Source organism: Ceratotherium simum, chromosome 15 (genome assembly GCF_057802395.1).
Source record: "Ceratotherium simum simum isolate JZ-2026a chromosome 15, ASM5780239v1, whole genome shotgun sequence".
In the NCBI taxonomy this organism is placed as follows: Eukaryota; Metazoa; Chordata; class Mammalia; order Perissodactyla; family Rhinocerotidae; genus Ceratotherium; species Ceratotherium simum.
Window position 1 is genome coordinate 13,587,172 of NC_141914.1, and position 22,736 is coordinate 13,609,907.

Here is a 22,736-nt window from a genome sequence, read left to right on the forward strand (position 1 = left end):
ATCTTGAGAAAGAGGAAATGCCTCTTTCAAATCAGACAACTTTATGTTATCTCCTTTCGCCAACAGCGATTACATTTGGGTTTTACATTATGGGTGCAATGAAGCTGGAATTTACTGCCTGAATAATAGATCAAAGCAAATCAGAAAGTAATTAGTTGACAGAGCAAAGCGTTGCTTATCTGAGTGACATGGTTTATGGAACATAAAGGAACAGGAAACCCTTGACTTAGCTTTTGAAATAAAGAAGAGGGAAAACTATATCCAAGGGCAGTTTATCAGTAGGGAGGAAATCGACTGCGTCTATTCCTTTCTCTTGCAAATTAGCTCCCTTTCTTCCTTGCTACTAAACTTTCTAATCTGGAAATCCATTTCCCTTCATTGCATATGTTTCTCTGGAGGCCGCATATTCATTTTCTGGATATTAGATACCCTATTTACCACAGCCTGTAGCCTGGAGACATTTGCTGTGCAGGGTTTTTTCCCCTCCCTTTTCAACATAGAATTTTATAATAAAAAATATGGATAAAGGAAGTGAGTGACAGACTCCTATTGGGCAGTCAGTGATCACTACACATTTAGATTTTGCATTATTAGTATTTAGCATAAGTGCCCACTCTATCATCATCATGGGTGACTTTTCAGTGGGTAGCAGAGCATTCAGCTTTGGGAGGACAGAGTTTAATATTAGGTTGAAAATGGTTAACAACAGGCTGAAGGCCTAATGAAAACACATTTAGAAAGTCAACCAGAGGGATTTTTATTTTAATGAAAAAGAATAATGAAAAGCCCTCTGCAGGGAAAGGAAATTTGACAAGGTTATTTAAACATGTATGTGGGCTTTAATGTTTCAAAAGAGTTTTTTAAAAATAATGGGATATAATCTAATTTGTGGGTTAGGGCTTGAGTCGAAAGGTGGCTGAAAGATAGTCTTAGAAAACAAGACTCCTTTCCAAGTAAGAGTTTAGAATAGAGTCTAGGATGTTTGAGTTGGATGAGGACTTAGAGACGATCCAGTCTGACCTCTTCATTCATTAGACAAGACATGAGCCCGAAAATGTGAAATGAGTTCCCCAAAGCCATGCAGCTAGCAAGTCATGGAACTGTCCTGAGAGTGACCACATGATGAGCTGATGCAGGCCTGTCTGTTAGTAATGTTATATTCTCTATCTGTAATCCTCACAATAGACTGTGAGCAAGTGTTATCACTGCCAGTTTAGAGACAAAGAAATGGAAACTCAGAGGAATTTACAAAATGTATTAAAGATCACACAGCTAGAAAAAGGTGAAGCACAGATTTAACCTGTATGATTCTTGGAGGTGCCTTAACCCCTCACCCCAGCAGGAGGCAGAGCTTTCTGCTGCCATCCACAAGGCCTTCGGCCTCCCGTACACTGGGCTTCAGCAGATCCTGCCAGGCTCTGTCCACAAACCTGTGCTATCACCAGTCCTGTTTCGAGTTGCTGATCCTGTAATTCTGACCTCCCTGACTTAGTATGTTGAACCCACCCTAGTCTCCAATTCAGCCCTAACTCCTCCAGATATTAGATCCTACTCACCTTGGTCCTGCCTGGGATGACTCCCACCCCTTTCCTCCTCCAGGTCCATCTCCTGAGACCCCAGCTCAGGCCACTGTCTCTGATCCAGAATCAACTGAGAGGCAGGTCAGATGGAAATAAAATCTACCCAATTCCAAATGCAAGATGTAACGGAAAGCGAAGTAAAGGGCTGAGCCCCTGCCAGGGGCTGGTCAGATCTTCAGCCAGGACACACTTGATAAATAATTTAAGAACTAAGGAAAAAGGGCCAAGACTACCTTTTCAGACAGTTATTAAGAAAAAAGAGAGAAGGAGAGCGACATACATACACAAGGAAGGGGGGCAGGGAGAAGGGTGATATGCCATGGCATGTCTAAGGGATGGATTTTGGAAAGATCTGGCAGCCCAGTGATTCAGCTATCAATTGTCCCACCAGACCCTATGCTCAGTAATAATACATAATCTTAAAGCCCATCCCGGGAGTGAGGGGTGGTGCAGAAGCTCCTGCCATGAGGAGAACTTCAGAACTCAGTCAGAGCTAGTTTGGCAGCAGGGACCAACTACGGCCCCAGCAGTGAGTAGCTGGTTCAGGTTACCTGAGGCAGGGCCTGACACATTGCCCCATCTCCCACTCATGATGGCATGGACAAACAGGATCTGGGTAGTACCTTCTCCTTATCGGTCACAGTTGTCCCTGTAATTGACTAGAGGCTTAGTCTTTTGGTGTGGATAAAGTTAATCTCTTTTGCTTCCAAGTACCTTCTTATTTCTTGCAGACACTGAACATGGCAGAGTTACCATGGCCCCTGGACTCCTTTCGTGGTCAATTTGGTATTTGTATGCCAGATAGGACTACCCACCCCTCTCCTTTGTATCAACGGGAGGTATCCTGAGAAAGCCGGGCGTGCTTGGTCATGGCACTTAGCTGCATAAAAGCCTGCAGCTCCCTGTGGTTTTATGGCTAAGGCTCTGCAGAGTCCCTGCTTAGGTTCCTCTTTCATATTGCAGTGTTGCGTTTTGCATCATCCCCCTCATTACTTGAAAAGGCACCGGGACAACAGGCAGCATGCCAGGTGTAGAATACGTGATCCAGTTTGGATTCAATCTGATCTGGCCCACAATGGATCCCTCACTGTGCCATCCCAGTACCCCAGGAGAGGCTCTGTGATGGCCTCACCCGAGTGCAGGTGAGACCTGTTGCAGATGGTGAGCACTGATAGGACCAACCCCTCTTTCTCCTCATATGAGTGCCATCTTGATGGAGAGAACCGAAGTCTTGGAATTTTCCTCCGTTATACCCTGAGCCCACCCTTTACTATCACTGTTATTTTAGAAGAGCTTTTAAAGCTTTTCCAGCCTCAGTTTTGTTATCTTTTAAATTGTATGTACCTCAAAAATTTGCTGTGAAGAATGAATGAGAATTTGTTTACAGCTGTGACTCCAACTCTCTGGTGCTCAATTTAAGTCTGAAGGCAGGCAAAAAGCTGACGCCCTGTTCAAAGGTAGTGAGGCAGAAAGAATTTTCTTTCATTCAGAGGAGGCTCAGCCTTTTTATTCTATTCAGGTTTTCAGCTGAGTGGTTGAAGTTTGCCCACATTAGGGAGGGCAATCTGCTTAACTCAATTTACCTACTTAAATATTAATCTCATCCAAAAATACCCTCACAGAAACATCCAGAATAATGTTTAACCAAATATTTGGGCACCCTGTGGCCCAGTCAAACTGACACATAAAGTTAATCATCACACCTAGTAAACCTAAATGTGCTGAACCTGAGCCAATTAGCCCAGCAGATACGTGGGAATAAATTCGTGTACGCATTTCTAGTCTTTATGATGAAGCTCTATGTCAAGTAGATCATATAATATATTCAAACTTTCAGTCAATGTGCCTGAAAAGTGCCATTAATATGGCAAATATAAAAATATGGGAGCTTCCAAAGGAAATTTAAGTAACCACATCCTCATAAAACTAATTTTCATTCTTGGGTAAGTTGATTGAGGAATTTATTAAGGGCAAACCAGGATGCCTATAGTACAAAGTTTGCAAAGTCAAAAAAACTACTCTCAGTAATAAAGGTGGGTCTCTAATCTATCAAATTCTCCCTATTTTAAATAAGATCTACTTATAGCATACTAAATAAGTGACCCAACACACATAATTTGCTCAGATTTTTCAAAAAGGTTTTTGATAAGTTTCCTTATACCTGATTACTAAGGGCAAGAAGTCACTGGAGGGTAAAGGGCAGAATACTGGCAAGAGTTGCTGTGAAAAGCCAGAGAAGCAGTCTTAGTGAACAGCTGTGGGTGAGAGTAAAGTTAATAATTAGACACCCAGGGGTCTAGCATTGGTTCTGGCATTGTTCAAACAGTATATTTAATTAGGAGGAGGGGAAACTGGGAGATGAGTTGTAGGGATATAAAGTCTGATTGCCAAATCTGCCAATGACTCTGCTTTAAGTAAGTGGAGGAGATCAGTCAAGAATGATGAAAGTTATCACAGGAATTCAGTGCTTTGGGATTTCGGCAAAAATGAAAGCACTTGAAATTCAATTTGTACCCAAAGTCATTCCAGCAGAAATAAAGTTTAATTCTCTGACATCCCTTTTGAGAAGCGAACTGGTTAAAGGAAGATCTCATGTCTACATAAACAGACAAGAGACAAGATGAGAACACAGTTACAACATAAACCAGTTCTTCAAATAAGAAATTTAACAGGTTATCTATGGATTTCTATAAAATTATGGTAACAAAGACAACTACTCATTGATTTTAAAAGGATTCAATACCGTTGCTTCAATTTGAAGAAGGATTCAATTTGAAGACGGATTCAGAGAGAAGGAAAATAATTGTGTGACATTGAGAAACAAAGTCATTGGTGTAAAATCATACTGGATTAAAGTTACCCTAACAGATTGTTGGATATTCTCATTAGCCTGCATTGCTCTAGGCCTTACTAGCCTGTGGCACAAATGAATTCACATTTGCAGTGATACACAACTTTCTATGGCTAATATCCTTCACTCGCGTAACTGCCTCAAAAACTTCAGGGATTCCTGGGGTGCTGGATACAAGACTATCATTCCTTTTCTGTTTTCTCATCTGGCTCCCCTGTGATATCTTCTGCCTAAGAGCCAGGAGAAAAGCACTCTTCACCACCAAGACTGGTGCCTGGATGCTGCATGAGAAGCCTGCATCCCAAACATCCACTCAGCACTTCCGAAACTGCTTAACGCTGATGAACATCTGCAACCTCACGAGTCTTTATGCAAGACTGTATTTTCCAAAATTGATCACAGCATTACTTTTGGTTCTACATGCTCTTCCAGGATTTTGCCATTTCCTCATCAAGAAATAGATTCTGAGGCCAGCCCCATGACCGAATGGTTAAAATTTTCTGCTCGCTCTGTTTCTGCAGCCTGCGTTTGCAGGTTCGGATCCAGTCTCAGACCTACTCCACCTTATCAGCCATGCTGTACAGGCATCCCACATACAAAGTGGAGAAATATTGGCATAGATGTTAGCTCAGGGCTAATCTTTCTCACCAAAATAAAAAAAGAAAGAAATAGATTCTCTTTTCCCTCTCCTTGAACCTGGGCCACTTATGGCTGCAGCAAACAGTAGAGTAAGGCAGAAGTGATGTTATGTGACTTCCAAGACTAGATCATAAAAAGGGTATGGCTTCCTCCTGGCTCTCCCCTTTAGGATCCTGGCACTGGCAACCCAGCCACCATATTGTGAGGAAGCACAAGCCACATGGAGTGGCCATGTGTTTCCACCAGCAGCCCCAGCTATGGTTTCAACCTACAACCAGCATCAATTGCAAGATGTGTGAACAGAGAGACCTTCAGATGGTTCCAACCCCCAGCTTTGGAGTTGCCCCAGCTGACACCTAGTTGAGCAGCAATGAGTTATTCCTGCCAAACCTTGCCCAAATTGCAGAGAAGTGAGCAAAAGAAGTGCTGTCATTGCTTTAAGCCACTATTTTGGAGTGGTGTGTTATGAAGTGCCACATAGCTGAAACAATCCTCCTTCATCAGAGCCACACATTTCAACACAGAACACTGAGGAGAATACCAACATCCCCAATTCTATGTAGACCTTTGAACGTATATTCCAAGCATATGTGTGCCCAAATACTAAACATTCCTTCATAATAACAAGCCTCTCAGCTTCTGCTTTAGACATTTCTAAACAAGAAGCAGATGAAGCTCCTTGGCCAGGCACCATGCTGTCATCTTCATCTCACTATTTCTCCCCAAGGAACATTAAGCCTAAATTTCCTCCTAGCAGATTCCTCTCTTGCATGCATTTTGACTCATGTAAATAGATGACTGGAGGTTGGGGGTAGGGGTGAGGAATTGGTCTGTAATTTCAGATGGAATAACCAGACTGACTCAAAACCCCACTTTAGGCCCAAGCCTACTCCCACTATTTTTTGCAAACCACCTCTGAGAGAGAAATTTTCTAAGAGACTGTGATCTCATTCGCCGTCATGGTAATGTTATTTTGTACGGGGCAAAGTGACCAGGAAATACAAATAAGAATAAAAGAGATCTTGGAGAGAGAAACTCCCTTGTCAGAAATGTACTTTATGAGTGTTATGGGGCTACAAGGTAAGAGAATTCAGGAATTTTAGTAGCTCTTAGAAAGACTCTCATGCCATCAAGCTAACACATAGTGAGGGAGGGTTATAGAAAAAACTCTTTGTGTTTTATACAGCTAAAAAAACAAAAGCCCCAACTGGCGGATCCTACACTAGACAATTAGAGAAGAGCTGAAAGAGTATTCCAAATAAGAGATGAGGAAATGAGAGAAATGAGGAGGATCTAAAATCAAGCGAAAAACTGTATGTAACTCTCACCCGACCCTGTAAGATTGTACATACCCTTTTGGCAGAGGATTTTCCAAAACAAAAATTGAATGTCAAGGTAGTTAACTGAGATATTCAGAACTTGAGGTGAGTACAATAATTTTATATTTTCCTTTTCGTTAATCTAATCCTACTAAACAATACAAATTGGAAATTTGCAATACAAATTGAAAAAATTTTTACTCAAAATAAATACAAATTTGAAAAACATACATAAATATAATGGTCTGTAATATCTCATCCACTTTAATAGTTTCATTTTGGGCTATGTTTGGTTTCATAATTTCTAAAGAATTAAGTTTTTTCTATTTTAATATCTAATTATAATAACTGTAGTTTCCAGCTATTTAGAACTCATCAGAGCCAGTTGCTATACTAATTGCTGACAGTATCTCACCTTATCTTCACAGCAACACTTTGAGGTAGATATTATTATTATTATTATCTATCTCTAGACCAAAAGAACTTAAATAACTTGCCCAGTATCCCACAGTTGGTAGAGCCAGTCATCTCAGGGAGGTCTGTCTGAGCCCAAAACCTATGTTCTGAACTATGCTCTGAACTGCAATAAGATCCTGCCGCATACAGTCAAGTGAACTGTTGTGTTTAAAAATGTCCCTCACACCCAGTTTAGGGTTAAGAAGACACTACAGCTAAATGCAGTTCTGATTTTCCCCATTCTCTCACTGCCTCCCTCCCAGAAAACAAGCCAGTTCTCTTCCCTCTCTCCTGTCACAAGCAGCACAGCCTCTGCCTCTGTGCTCTTGATTTTCCTGATACCACCACAGGAGCGTGGTTCAGGACTTAGAACTTAAGGGGTTTCAAGAAGAGGAATTTAGTTCTGAAGAAAAAAGAAAATTACTTCCATGCCAACTCTCACCAGAACCACATGCTTCAAAACTCTGCCAACCTCCAACCTTCTCTTTTGCTTTTTTTATTTTCTTAAGAAAATATTCAAAATATGTTCAAGCCAATGCAGTGACACTGTATTTTACTTTCCTCTTATTTAAAAGGTCAGGGAATTTGGCTTTTAGAGAAGGAAGTAATGGTAGGCAAATTCCAAATATAGAAACACCTAACTGGTTTGGGCAGAAAGAACATTCCAGTCTGTCGAGCACTCAGCTACAGAATTATTGATAGCTACAGAATCACTGCATCATTGAAATTAATGCAAATGTGCCTTTTGCATTTTATTGGGGTGACCACTGAGTCTTTATCTTGTCTACTAGCCAGAATCATTCACCTTATGTGACATACATTTTAATGATTGAAAATTATATTATTTAATTTGCTCTCAGTCAACATTTGTAGAATGGCTGATTTTATCATTAAGCTATAAGTAACAATAGAAACTCATGTATAAAAGAACATTATCAAACAACCTGTACAGACTTTCCAGGGGATGTGATTGAGGTTTGCAAAGAATGACAACAATCTATCCCATGAACACTTGCAATGCAACCTTGTAACTCTTCTTATCAAGAGGAGCATCCATTTCCTCTCCCCTTACATCTATACTGGACTTACAGCTTCTTTGACCAATAAAATGTGGCAGAAGAAATGTTATGCCAATTCCAAGCCTGTGCCACAAAAGACCTGGCAGCTTCCATTTTAACTGTTGAGACCAAACCCAGCTACCATGAAAATAGCTCAGGCTGGACTATAGAATAATGAGAGATCTTATGGAGAAAAAGCTCCCAGCCTTCAGCCATCTCAGACATATAGATGAGGACACATTAGGCTTTCCAGCTCCAGCCCTTGTGACTCCTCAAATGAATGAGAAGCATGAATGATGTCAGGCAAGAGCAGCATAAACACTCCCCAGCCAGACCACAGAATTGTGAGACATAATAATTAACATTGTTTTAAGCACTAAGTTTGGATAGTTTATTATCCAGCAACGGATAATCAATACAGTGGATTAAATTAATGCAAAAATAAGTTTGCCTCTTGTTGCCCTAGCCCCCAAATACCATTAATTAAAAGTGTTTCTCAAAGTTTAATCATGTCAAGAATAGTTAGTCCCCCGAATTAATACTCATATTTATGTTGACAAGCCAATTGGTGTTCTTGCTTAGCATTAGATATAGGCTAGATATTAGGCCTCACTTATCAATAGTTAATAAAGAAATAACATTGTTACCTTAGTTCTTTATTGATTACCTTGCCTAAAAGAATTAGTCTATTGCCTAACACCATGTTTTGGCTTTGATGAAAATTATTTTTTTCTCTGAAACACAAATGTTAGATTTCCCTACATCCCTTCAATGGATGAAAGGGAGACTCCTTATCTTTCTAAATCCCATCCTAAGCCTAAAAGCTTTGACTCAAACTCTGGGGGGTTTCAAAATTCAAAACCTTTCAAATAAAGTCATGTTTCACGTTGCAGAGGGCTGTTTTCTGTAGTCATGGGAATGATTCATATAGGAGAGGGGGTTTGGACACTCTAGGGGTTCGTGAAGTGTCGAAGATTTGTCAAGTCATGCAGCTAATGTTGACACGTTTTACTCTATTTTCATTTGATTTGACTAAAAAGCGAAAAGAAAGAGGGAAATTAGAAGGAACACTGAACCGTCATGGAGCTAAGCATAGTTTATTTACAGATCTCCCCCCAGCCCCACCATATAAGTGACCTTTCCAGACTGTCAGTTGCCGGTCGGGTTCCAGGCGGAATGTGGGGACCCGACATTTGTTATGTCTGGTGTTGCCACGGTGACTGGGCAGAGCCCTGTGGTGGGTCAGTGCCATGGAGGGGCTGCCGTCCTCTGTGGAGCTGGGCTTTGGGCCGATCCTCGGCAAGCTGGGCGAGGTGGTGGTGGCGCTGCTGCCCGATGGCCTGAGTCCACGCCTCACTTTCCACAGCCCCCAGTGGGAGACAGTGATGCGCCCACCTGTCGTCGGTTTACTGGTGGGTCTCTTATTTCTCTTCAGACTTGTTGAGTCTGTTAGAAGTCGACGTTATGTGAGACGTGAAAAGCGGCTGGCAGAAGCAGTGGCTGCAGCGATTGAGGAGAAATGCCAGCTCATTGACAAGCTCAGCGCTGCTCAAGAGGAGTATATGGGGATCGACTCGTCTTCAGAGAACACCAGGCTAGAGAGAGAGTCGCTAAATATACCCGGCCTCACAGATGCTTACAGAAAGGTGACGAGGACCAACTCAGTGCTGATGGAGGAATTAACTGGCCTGGTTCGAGAACTGAAGGCAGAGAGAGCCAAACGATCGAAAGAAGAAGAAGAGATGGCCGAGATGCTAAAAGTGCTCGCGTCCATAGAAGCGGTCGTGAGATTCAGCACGTCACAAGGAGCTTTTCCAAAGCTGCCCGGAGGCCGAGAGCCAAGCCCTGCTGGTCCCTTCCCCGGCAGTGGGCCTGGGTCTTAAAGCGGAGCTGTTCTCTCCCCCTCCACGCAGGCCTCCCAAGCTGCCTGGCTGCCTCCAGCCAGCTGGACCTCCATCGGAGCGTTCCTGAGGCCAGTGGATGCAGGGGAGCCCCTTCCCTGGGCTGGAGATCCTCTACCTTCGCCTGCTGGACACCGCAGACGGCTCCTTCGCGGTCAGTTCCTCCAAATCCAAAGACTTTTGGAATTCCTAGAACACACCAAGAAAAGTGGGACTTTCTTTCACTTCACAGACTGTTTGGATTATCCCTCAGTAGTGAAGAAGAGACTGATCTTTTCCTTAAATTGAACCTTCATCAAACTACCTTTCTCTAGACGATATTGTGTAAATATTATGTATATATTAAACTTCAGTGAATTATAAAAAAAAAAAAAAAAAGTCATGTTTCATGAGAAAGACAATGAATACTAAGGGAAAAAAAACAAAACTTGTACTAAATCTAATTTACAATCCACTCACACTTGAGCTGCCAGTGTCACCTAGTTGAGAACTAAACACGACCTTGAGGAGGTCACTGGTTCAGTGTTTTTCAAATGCTGTTTTTAACCCACGGGTGTCTTATCTTCTTCTCTTATGCTTTATTTTTCCCAATATCAAAAAAGTTAAAGAATTCCCCCAGCTTAATAATGACTTGGTTAAGAAGTATTTTATTCAAATATTCAAAATTTTGAGTGGAAAAATAATTTTATTTATCTTTCACATAATCTTTTGCAGTAGTGTGCTGGTAAATGTTTAACAAGCTGTTCTCGAGAAAAGGAAAGGTGTGTACATACATATGCACATAACCTTACTATAAGTTTTAATGATATAACAGATGTGTAGCACACAATTTACAAAAAATAATAACATATGAAATACTATTTATTGTAAATTCCGTGTAGCCAATTGATTCTTACAGAATGTTTTCATTAATTTTTATCAAACTCTTTTATCCATAACTAACCTATGGTCTGATGCAACTATGACTTGACAAGTGGAATTGCATCCCATCCCAATCCAATTCCCAATAAATTTATAGTAATTGATTATGATATGTGATGTGCATTTAAACTAATTCTCACTTTTGTACAAATTCTAACCATTAAATTGAAACCTCTTTCAGCTTTAGCAACAGACATGACATACCTTTTTTTTTTTTTTTGCTGAGGAAGATTCACCCTGAGCTAACACTTGTTGCCAATCTTCCTCTATTTTATACACGGGTTGCTGCCTCAGCGTGGCTGACAAGAGGTGTAGGTCCGCACCCGGGATCCAAACCCGTGAACCCAGGCCTCCAAAGCAGAATGTGCTGAACTTAACCACTACGTCATGGGGCCGGCCCCAATATGACATACTTTTAAGTTTAATCTTCATTATTAACATTTTCTTCCTCACTTTCTTAAGTCTAGTCAATCAACAAAACAATAAATCAAACCTTAATCATAGTGTTTGCTGATTTTCATGGTGTAAAAACTCTCACCATGGCTCACTTCAAGCTATCAAGATGACATCATTGAATTCAGATGATGTCAATTCAAATTCACAGCCTTGTGTATGGTTATGAAATTCTTTTTTACCTTAATCTCTTATATTCCTATTTCCTTATTCTGTTCTTTGTGGATATGAAAAATAAATAGGTTTTAACATATATAAAAATTTGTTCCATCATACACTTAGTATCTATTTGGCCATGATAGCTATAGTTCTTAAACTATGGTTTGATTTTTCTTTTTTTGTGTGTGAGGAAGATCAGCCCTGAGCTAACACCAGCCAATCCTCCTCTTTTTGCTGAGGAAGACTGGCCCTGGGCTAACATCCGTGCCCATCTTCCTCCACTTTATATGGGACACCGCCACAACATGGCTTGACAAGCGATACGTTGGTGCACGTCCAGGATCTGAACCCTGGGCGGCTGCAGCGGAGGGCACGCACTTAACTGCTATGCTACCAGGCTGGCCCCTGATTTTTCATTATCCAAATAAAACTCTCCAGATTCTTAACGCCAGGTTCCGGGACAGAGATGGTTGAGATGAATGCCTTTTAAACTCTACTACTGCAGCTATGCTCAGGAGACATTCTAAAGAACCTAGTAACATATCAAGTTATTATCCCATTGGGCTGCTAAAGTATGCAGAGAATGCTCTTCTGTATTTACTAATGCAGACACTCAGAACCTCCATTAAGAGAGCACATATTCAAGATTGAATTTTTTCACTTGACTCTGGCCAAGTTTCCGAGTGATAAGCTAAGCACTGATTCTAGGTAAATTCCTTTATTCCCTTGGCTTTATTTGACTGTAGGCACACGGTTTCTCTGGGACCTTCTTTGAACTCAAAATGCTGTGTTTGCTTGAAAGTCATTTATGGACTTTACCTTAATTTTCTGTGTTTTGGTCTTTGTGTGTCTTTCTAATCCCTCTTCCTAGACTGTAATCTCTTTGAAAGAAGGGACAGTGCCTTATTCTTCCTCGTGTCTGCTACAGGTCTTAGCGAAGCGTGTCACACAAATCATAGTCGATGGTCTGTAAGGTATCTTACAGGATCTCTGTAAAGCAAGGCCTGAGGTCTTTGTCCTCTATTTTAGAGGTGCACAAGACTGAAGAATACCAGACCATTACTTCCTTTATGCCTAGGTAAAACAACTACATTAATGAAATAAATCTTGTGTTTATTTAAAGGACTTTTCCTCATAATAAACAGATTTTTTTTTTTTAATTTAACAAGAAAGTGAAGCACAGTATCAGGAACTAGAAATTTCCAGCAACGGGCAGTTGCAAGTGTCAAAAATGAAGTTATAGGAAAGCGTAAACCACCCTTAGTGATAAATTAACTTAAGAGAGTGAATTTTTAAATCTCTTACATGGTAAATATTGCGGTTGATGAGTTCAGGAGGTATGTTAGAGACCTTTGCCTCTTTCCCTTCAGCTTGTATTCTTAAGAAAAAGAGTGCTTTCCATACATGTTTATCTCTTATATGAAGTGCTGAGGACACATAGATTTGTAAAATATTGGCCCTACCTTTAAGAAGCCACGGTCAAACGGAAAAGAGAACTTCATCTCTGATTGGGGAGAAACCACCACCATTTCTTTGTTAAGCCAGGAGAAAACCATCCAAAATGCATTGAACATTTATTCTGTGCTAGACACTGGCTGGGTACTTTGTGTATATTCTCTCATTTGCTACTGTACTTATTGTGTGCTACACCATTGCTATGTTAGTATGCATGGCTGTGGGTCTCGTCTTCCCAGTGGGCCTATAGACTCCCATCTCTAAATTCTTTATACTGCCATGGTACCTTAGCAAAGTGAGTACAATCTAGATGAAACATTTTCCAAACGGAATTTTATTTTCTAGTATTCAAATAATTGCTTCTTTTACCTCTTTTAGGTTTTTTTTTTTTAATTTATCCTTTTCTATAGTTTCCTTATCAATTCTACGCCAAATTCTCCTTTAAAGCCCGTAATATCCCACCCACCTCCTATAGGCTCCTGATACCTATATATTCATATACACTTCACATTTTGCCCCCCATTACTCCTATAATAGTAGATTCACCTTTATTGATTATATCTACTTATCCCTCCTCTATATATTTTTATATTTTAAATTCTAACAATACGAAATGAAAAAATATTTAAGGGGAGATCTAATGCTTGTGTGAGCCTACTACATCAATAGTATTACATACTAAATTAGTCAGCCTTTACTGCCACAGGAATCTTGCATACCAAATTTCCCCAAACTCAGTGACTCACGAGTATTTACTTTTCTTGGCAATGGGTCTGCTAGTTGGCTGGGCCATCCTTGCTTCAAGTTGAAGTTTGGATTTTCAAGACTTCCGCACATATATTCATTCTAGATCATTCTAAGCTGAAGGGACAATGGCTTCCCACGGCATGTTCTTTTTATGACATGTCACAGGAGTGAAACAGTAAATTCTAAGCTCTCTTAACGCCTTAGCTTAAAACTGGCACACTGCCATATCTGCCCTCATTCTCTCCACCAAGACAATACACATGATGACACCCAGATCAATGGATGGGAAGTATATGTCTCTCACTCTTATGCACTTCAAGACCACATGGAAGAAGAGAATGAAGACTGGAGAACAGTCTAATCCACAATATATGGCTTATCTCATTTATTCTCCATATAAGGAGGTGTTAGTATCCACCTTATAAATGTGAGTAAACCGAGGCTCTAAGAAATTAAATAAAAGCCCAAAGTCACCCAGCAAGTGAGAACATAAGTAGGAATTTGAATCAGGTGTAGTTTTGACTTAATAGACTACATACTATTTTCATGACAGCAGTAATCTCTTTTCTAGAATTTATACTCCTAGTTTGAAAAGAAAAGTTGAGATTTTGCAGGTGGTGGAGCTCTTTTTGCTGTAAAATGGATAAAGATGCAAAAACAAATGAAAGTACTCACAGTCGATAGCATCAATCACTCCTCTGTTCTTAGCCCTGGAAAAGAAAAGAAATTGGCCTCAAAATGACTCTCCTTCTCATTGTTATAAAAATTATCTATTGTGGCTGCAGTCACTGGACTCCACACAGCATATGTTGTTAATTAGCCATGTGTGGTGGCTTAAAATAAAGTCTTTCATGAGGTTTGTAAAGCCAATTTAACTTTCTCTTTCTAGCTAAAGAGGGACTGTAAACAGTGATAGTAATTTTAATTCAGTTCTTCAAAAACAAAGATGAGAGCCAATAGAAGATGCATTTTGAAACAAATTTGTTTTTCATTAATGTTCTGTGAATTTGGGGATAAACATATTATGACCAATAGTTTATGTTGGATGATCAATGAGAGTGACAGGGTCACATTGGGCCAAGGCATCTACCCAAAGTACCTTCTATCCATAGATGGGTCTTATGCCCATGACTTTAGTTCCTAAGTAACATTCTCTAATGCACTATTTTCCAAATTTTTTGGATCTTAAAAATCACCTTGGAGTGCTTTTAAAATTACAGATTACCAGGTTACTTACCTGGAGAATCTGATTCGCTAGATAGAGTACACTCTGGAAACCTGAATTTTTAACACATGCTCCTGATGATTCTCATGATCAAAGAAGTATAGAGGTTAATGCATTAAAAAACTGAGTAGCTTTAAGGAAGAAATTATACTAATTCTCTACAATCTGTTTCAGGAGATGGAAGCAGAGAGAATATTTCCTAACTTATTCTATGAGGCTAGCCTTACACTAATACCAAAACCAGACAAAGATATTACACGAAAAGAAAACTACCAATCAATATCTCTTATGAACACAGATGGAAAATCCTCAACAAAATATCAGCAAATCAAACCCAACAAAGTATAAAAAGAATAATACACCACAACCCAGTGGAATTTATCTCAGGTGTGCAAGGCTAATTCAACTTTTGAAAATCAATTAATGTATCCATCACATCAACAAAGAAAAATCACACAATCATATCAATAGATGCAGAAAAAACATTTGACAAAATCTAAATTCTCAGTAAACTAAGAATAGAAGGGACTTTTCTCAACTTGATATAGACTGTCTACAAAAACTCTACAGCTAATATCATATTTAATGGTAAGAAACTCAAAGCTTTCTCACTAAGATCAGGTACAAGGCAAGGATATCCCCTCTCACCACTCCTTTTCAACATCATGCTGGAAGTCCTTGCTAACGCAATAGGGCAAGAAAAGGGAATAAAAGGTGCACAGATTGGGATGGAACATAAAACAGTCTCTGTTTACAGATGACATGATAATCTATGTAGAAAATCCAAAAGAATTAATAAAAAAAATAAAAAACAACTCCTGGAACTAATGAGCAATTATAGCAAGGTTTTAGGAGACAAAGCTAATATATAGGAGTCAGTTGCTTTCCTATATACTAACAATTAACAAGTGAAATTTGAATTTAAAAACACAATCATTTACATTAGCACCCCCAAAAATGAAATACTTAGGCATAAATCTAACAAAATAAATGCAAGATCTATATGAGGAAAACTACAAAACTCTGATGAAAAAATCAAAGAACTAAATAAATGGAGAGATATTCCACGTTCATGGATAGGAAGACTCAATATTGGCAAGATGTCAGTTCTTCCCAATTTGATCTGGAGTTTCAATGTAGTCCCACTCAAAATCATACCAAGCTATTTTATGGATATTGACAAACTGATTCTAAAGTTTATATGGAGAGACAAAAGACCCTGAATAGCCAGCACAGTACTGAAGGAGAAGAACAAAATTGGAGGCATGACACTATTCAACTTCGAGGCTTACTATAAAGCTACAGTCATCAAGACAGTGTAGTATTGGCAAAAGAATAGACAAATTGACCAATGGAAACGAATAGTGAGCCCAGGAATAGACCCACACAAATATAGTCACGTGATCTTTGACAAAGGAGCAAAAGCAATACAATGGAGCAAAGACAGTCTCTTCAACAAATAGTACTGGAACAACTGGACAAAAAATGAATCTAGACACAGATCTTACACCTTCCACAAAAATTAACTCAAAATGGATCAGAGACCTAAATTTAAAATGCAAAACTATAAAACTCCTAGAAGATAACATAGGAGAAAACTTTGATGTCCTTGTGTATGTTGATGACTTTTTAGATACAACACCAAAGACACAATCCATGAAAGAAAGAATTGATAAGTTGGACTTCACTAAAACTAAAAACTTCTGCACTGTGAAAGGCAGTATCAAGAGAATGACAAGACAACCCACAGGCTGGGAGAAAGTATTTGCAAAATACACATTTGATAAAAGGCTTTATCCAAAATATACAAAGAACTCTTAAAACTAAGCAATAAGAAAACAATCTGATTCAAAAATTGACCAAAAACCTCAACAGACACCTCACCAAAGAAGATATAGAGATGACAAAAAAGCATATGAAAAGATGCTCCACATCATATGTCATCAGGGAAATGCAAATCAAAATAACATTGAAATACCACTACATACCTCTGAATGGCCAAAATCCAGAATACTGACAACATGAAATGCTGTTGAGGACGTGAAGCAACAAAAAACCCTCATTCATTGCTGGTAGGGTTGCAAAAACATACAGCCACTTTGGAAACCGTTTAGTGGTTTCTTATACAGCTAAATATACTCTTACCATATGATCCAGCAACCATGCTCCTTGGTATTTACTCAAAGGAGTTGAAAAAGTATGTCCACACAAAAACCTGCACACAGATGTTTATAGAAGGTTTTTTCATAATTGCCAAAACTCGGAACCAACCAAGATGTCTTTCAGTAGGTGAATGGATAAATAAACTGTGGTACATCCAAACAATGGATTATTAATCAGCACTAAAAAGAAATGAGCTATCAAGCATAAAAAGACGTGGAGGACCCTTAAATGCATATCACTAAGTGAAAAAAAACAATCTGAGAAGGCTACATAGCCTATCATTCCAACTATATGACATTCTGGAAAAACCAAAACTATGGAGACAGTGAAAAGGTTGGAGGTTGCCAGGGGTTGGTGTGGGAGGAGAGATGAATAGGAGAGCACGGAGGATTTTCAGGGCAGTGAAAATATTCTTTATGATACTATAATGGTGGATAGAGGTCATGATACATTTGTTCAAACTCAGAATCTACCAAAGAGTGAACCCTAGGTAAACAATGGACTTCAGGTGATTATGATGTATCAAGGCAGGGTCATCCTTGGTAAAAATGTACCATTCTGGTGAGTGATGTTGATAATGGGGAAGGCTATGCATGCTGGGGGCAGGGAGTATACTAGAATTCTCTGTACTTTCCTCTCAATTTTATTGTAAACCCAAACAGCTCTAAAAAAGTTAAGTCTTTTTAAAATCTAAAAACCAACAACTGAGTAGTCATGATTTGTGTTGGATGGTTGTTCCTTACAACATTTGGAATTTAGAGGAAAGGGGATGCTTTAAAAATTTGTCTTATATTATTCTTAAGCACTCCCTGTTTTCTAACTTCAAACTTATAATGTAAATGCATTTTGAATTGTAATTACATTCTTGTAATACTATTTGGGCGCAGTCATGAAATTTTCAAAATTTCAAAAATTTTTTCTTTGTGTTCAATTGTTTAAACTCTCTAAAACTTCATTCTCTCCATTTTTCCTTTTTCTTTTTCTTTTCCATTGCTTGATCCTTTGTATCTTGGCTGAGATTCTCCTACAGCTTCCTCGTAACTCCTCTCCAAATGACACGGATGCAAGTAACCATACTTGATTGGTCTCTGCCCCGTGCACTGCATCCCTCCGTCAGACAATAGCAGCTGCCTTTTTCTGAATTTTCTCTCAACAATGGGGCCATGAGGGGCCATGAGCTTCATATACTGGTTATTAATTCAAAACTAATGGAGAAACAGGAAAACCTGATGGTATGACAAATAATTCTATATCTGCAAAAGGAGTTCCAGAAAATGCTATAATTATATCAGGATTATAATGAGATTAAATCTAAGGTAGGGCTCAGATTGGATTTATTTTTAAACTAAATCTCTTCTTGTGGCTTTTTGTGGACTGTGTGTGGTCCACTGAATGCCAGTTTGAAATGAGATTGCATATCTTCCATTAGTAGCAATTGAATAGAGTGCTTGAATTTGGCTTAATTGTTTTATAAAATGCTTATAGAAATGATCCTTTTACGTATGCATGTAGCTATACCTTGATCACATCTTAGTAGGTGTCATCATGAGCGTATTCTGGTGAATGGTAAATTACCCTGAATGACAGGAAGCTGAAATCTATTTCCCGTCTTGGCTACTCATGGGCTGCCACTGTGGTCAGTCCTTCAACTTTTCCTGCCTTAATTTTTTGGCCTGCAACATAAATGAGCTGAGGTAAAACACATTCCCTATGAAACAGCTGTCTTCAAAATTCTAAGCATAATCATTTGTGATTGTTATCCAGGCAGTTTAGCATCAACTGAAAATGTCAGACGTATCCTTCCATTTTTAGCAGAAGCAACGCAAATGAGAAATGATATGCCCAAGAAGGAATCTTGATGGTTCATCTTTTCATTCTTCTTCTTACAATCCAAAAAATTTTTCTTTCTTCTCATTATACCAAGAATTCATAGGGAATAGGACATCCTTTAAAACTTTATATTAGCATGAAAGAGATTGCTAAACCTTTGAAACCCCCAAAGGATGTAACCCCAATACCTGTATCTTTGTGGTCATGGGTATATTGTGTGACAACTGACAGTGTTTTCCACACAGCTGATAAGTTTTGTTGTTTTTTTTTTTTCCCTAATACTGAATGAAAACCTGCTACATTGCAGGTTTCAGTCACTGGTTATTTATGTATTTGTTTATTTTATGCTCTGTCTCAATACCTAGGAAAGTATACACAATTAAATAGGATAAAATAAAATTTAAGTTAAGCAAGTGAAGAAATTAGAGAAAATGGAAGGGAGAATAAGGAAAAACTGGGAATTAAATTATTGCATAAAAGACTTTCCTTGATCTTGTACATTTGCTAAAAATGGGACATCAGTTTGCCTCTGAGATTTTTAACAGTTACCCATTGGTCTGACTTTTGCTACCTGAAGCTGCACATAATAAATCAAGTCCCTTTTCCACAAGGAAGTTCCTCAGATACGCAAAAAAAGAAAAGTTCTGAGTCCTCTAGGCTAAATCAGAATGAATAATCTTACCCATTGCCCACAAAATATTATTAATTTACTTCACCCTTGTAAGAAAATTCTAGTCTGTTCTATTGCTTCTCTGCTAAAGGACTCTAGGGCATTTGATTGCCTAACCTCATTCCATTTAACTTCTTTTAAGTAGAACACTTTTTACATGGCATTGAGCCATTTGTGGGTGAATAGTGGAATTGACAATAGCAAGAGCATTGTGGTAGCAAAGTCCACCTTTAACACTCTCTATCATGACCTAGGGACATTAGGACCCATTTTTGCATTCCCTCCTAGTGATTCGCTGTAGCCCGCACAGATTGAGAGTCACTTTACTACTAGAGACTTGAGTAGTTATTGCTCCTTCTTACTGGCTTCATAGAAGTACGTTGAAACCACTCAGATATCCTATTTTAAAAAAACTCGGGCAAAGGGGATTACGTGCAGAGATTGGATATTAGCATGATCTGGCTCTGATATCTGTCATCCCTACAGTGTCAGCATTGTGGTTCAATTTATCTGAGTGTTAGGTGTGCTACGCCTTTCTCTCCCATCACTCTGCGTATGTTCCTTCCAAAGCTTGGCATTTGGTGAAGAAGAAGACATTGTCAGACAAGGACTCTCCCTCAGAAAGAGCACAGGAGTATTTGAACTTCTGTGCTCAAACCTCCAGTGAACATCACTGGGCACATTTGAGCAAGAGAGACTCTAAAATCTTTTCATCTACGGTCAGTAGAATCAGATCCTTTCTCAGCCTTTAAATTGTGAAAAAGTTTAGAATGTATTCAAAATCCATGCACAACTCCACTCACCCACGGCCACTGCAGGCAGGAGACAACCAGTGTTTCTGTCTCCAGTGCTCTCACAACATATCAGTCTGAACCACAGACCATCTGGCAGCTTTAATATGTCTAGATGTCCCTCGAATTCAAGTGGCAATTATGCATCAGCCAGCTGTGATCTTCATCCAATTCATCACCACATTCTTCTCAGAGCTCATTCGATTAGGCATTCTAGAAAGATTCAAGAGGAAACAAACACCTCAGAGATCAGAGGTAAATATGCTCCCTATGGTTGTGTCCAAAGTAATTCAGGTTCAAAGCCCTAAGAGACTGAAATATTGGTGCAGCTACATTGTGAACTAACAACAAGCCCTCTTAGCATCTTGTTATTATCATAATAGCTTTGGCACCAAAGATTTTACAATGGTGTCTCCTGGAATTTATTTTTACCTCCCTTCTCAGAAATAAGTGACTCGGAGTTATACAACCACTTTTGATAGGCAGAGGGGTGATGGTACCTACAGCAAGTAAGACAATATTCAGTCATCTTAGCAACAAGATACAAGGGGAACCCAGAGTTCAAGTACTGCTCTGGTACCCTGTTTTTGGCCCTGGGCCGCTGGCCCCCTGGCCCTCTTCAGCATCCATTTACCAGAGGAATAAGACACCAGTTTTTCATACCACCATAAAAACATAATGATTTGAGAGAGATCCCCCATACCTCTGACCAAGAGAATATCAGGCTTTTAAAATTCATCCAAGAGAGTTTGAAAACTTCTGCAAGTGCAGACTGAAAAAGAATAAAATAAAGCAATCAGAATGCCAGGAAAATAAATATAACCATACAAGAAAGTTGTGGTCCAAATGAAAGGCAAACTATAACACAGCAGGATGAGTTTGAGTGATTGGTGAAATATACATCAAAAAAATAAACTTGAACTTGATACCAAGACCGGTATATTTTGTGAGTCAGAGGGGTTGTGACATTGGAATTGTAGAAAAAGATATGTAATCATTGTAAACTAATTGGGTATATCGTGAACAATGCTTACTTCTCATAATGATTCAGCACATTTTTCCTTTTTTAGCTTTTAAGATCAATCTATGGACAAATCACAGAAGTCATCAGACTTTACTGTGCATAGGTCCTTATAAGTGTCCAGGAAGAAGTGATGAGAACAGGCAGTGGAAATATGTTCTGATCTTCCAGGGTGGAGAACAAACTATTCTATATGATTGATGGAATAAGAAATAAATATTTAAATTATGTGGGTAGAAGTTGAAGTGAAGGAATGGAGAAGAGTAAAATACACGTTAACAATACGTTGGAAACAGAGATGGGTAAATGAGAAAATTTGCATCTCATATAGTAGGAGGCAAATTTAAAAATAATTTCTAAAGTCGGTATACTGAGCAGTAGTTACAGTAGCATGGTTAATAGAATTACAGAGGCAACCGTCAGGTCAACTAAGTAGAGAAATGGTAAGTTGCTTCTGGAGAGTGGAGCTGGAAATGGGGAAGGACAGAGCAGAGGACTATTACTTTTCCATATAAAATTTTGTGTACTAATTGTAAATAGCAATGTAATTGCATGTTTTCAATGCTGTTCTGGCCTATTTACTCTGTAGGTTCAACAGAAATCCAGAAAGACAACTGCCATTGAAGTAGAAACCACAGAAGGTCCAAGACCTCTCCCTGAGAGACCTTTCCCTGAGAGACCTCTCCCTGAGAGAAATGGGAAATGTCTATAACACTTACATTAAGTGCATGGTTGGGTTATTCCATTAAAGAAAACTTCATAGATTTCTGATTTTTAATAAATACAGAGTTAATTTTAGTCTGAAGTTAGAAGTGCTGCCGCATTTAGTACAAAACTTGCAAGATCTATAGATCCACTGTGCTTCTAACCACTCCCACACAGCCTCTCTGCAATGAAATATGATTCCACCAGGCTAGACTTGTGTCAAAGAAACGTGTTAAAGAACATAAAGATAGTGATGATATCACCATTTCTTTGCTTGTCTAGCACATGGACTCCTAAAGGCTCAGAATTCTTTTAGTTTGCTGTTAATTTATCTTAACTTTAAGTGGGGAGGTTGGAAAGAGTGCAGTTATTTCTCTCAAAATTAAGTGACTTCTTATAAGGTCACATGGTCAATGGAGAATGCAGGCCTCAAATACAAGTGATTTGTCTCAAATTCAATGTTCAATTTGCTAGACCCAGACTCACAATAATAACAGCTACCCTTTATTGAACTCTAACTATGTACTAAGCTCCATGTAGGGCTCATCTGTCCCTCACACTGTACTATTATTATACCTATTTTACCAGTAATAAAACTGAGGAACAGAGAAATTAATTGACACCAGCAGGTTTGGCTAGCAAGTGATAAATCTAGGATTTGAACTCAGAAATTACTTGCATAATGTAGGTTTAGATTAGAAGGGACCTGTGAAATCATTTAGCCTAATTTCTTCATTTTATAATGGAGAAAATCCTGAATCATAGAAGAAAATTAACTTGTCCCAAATTACA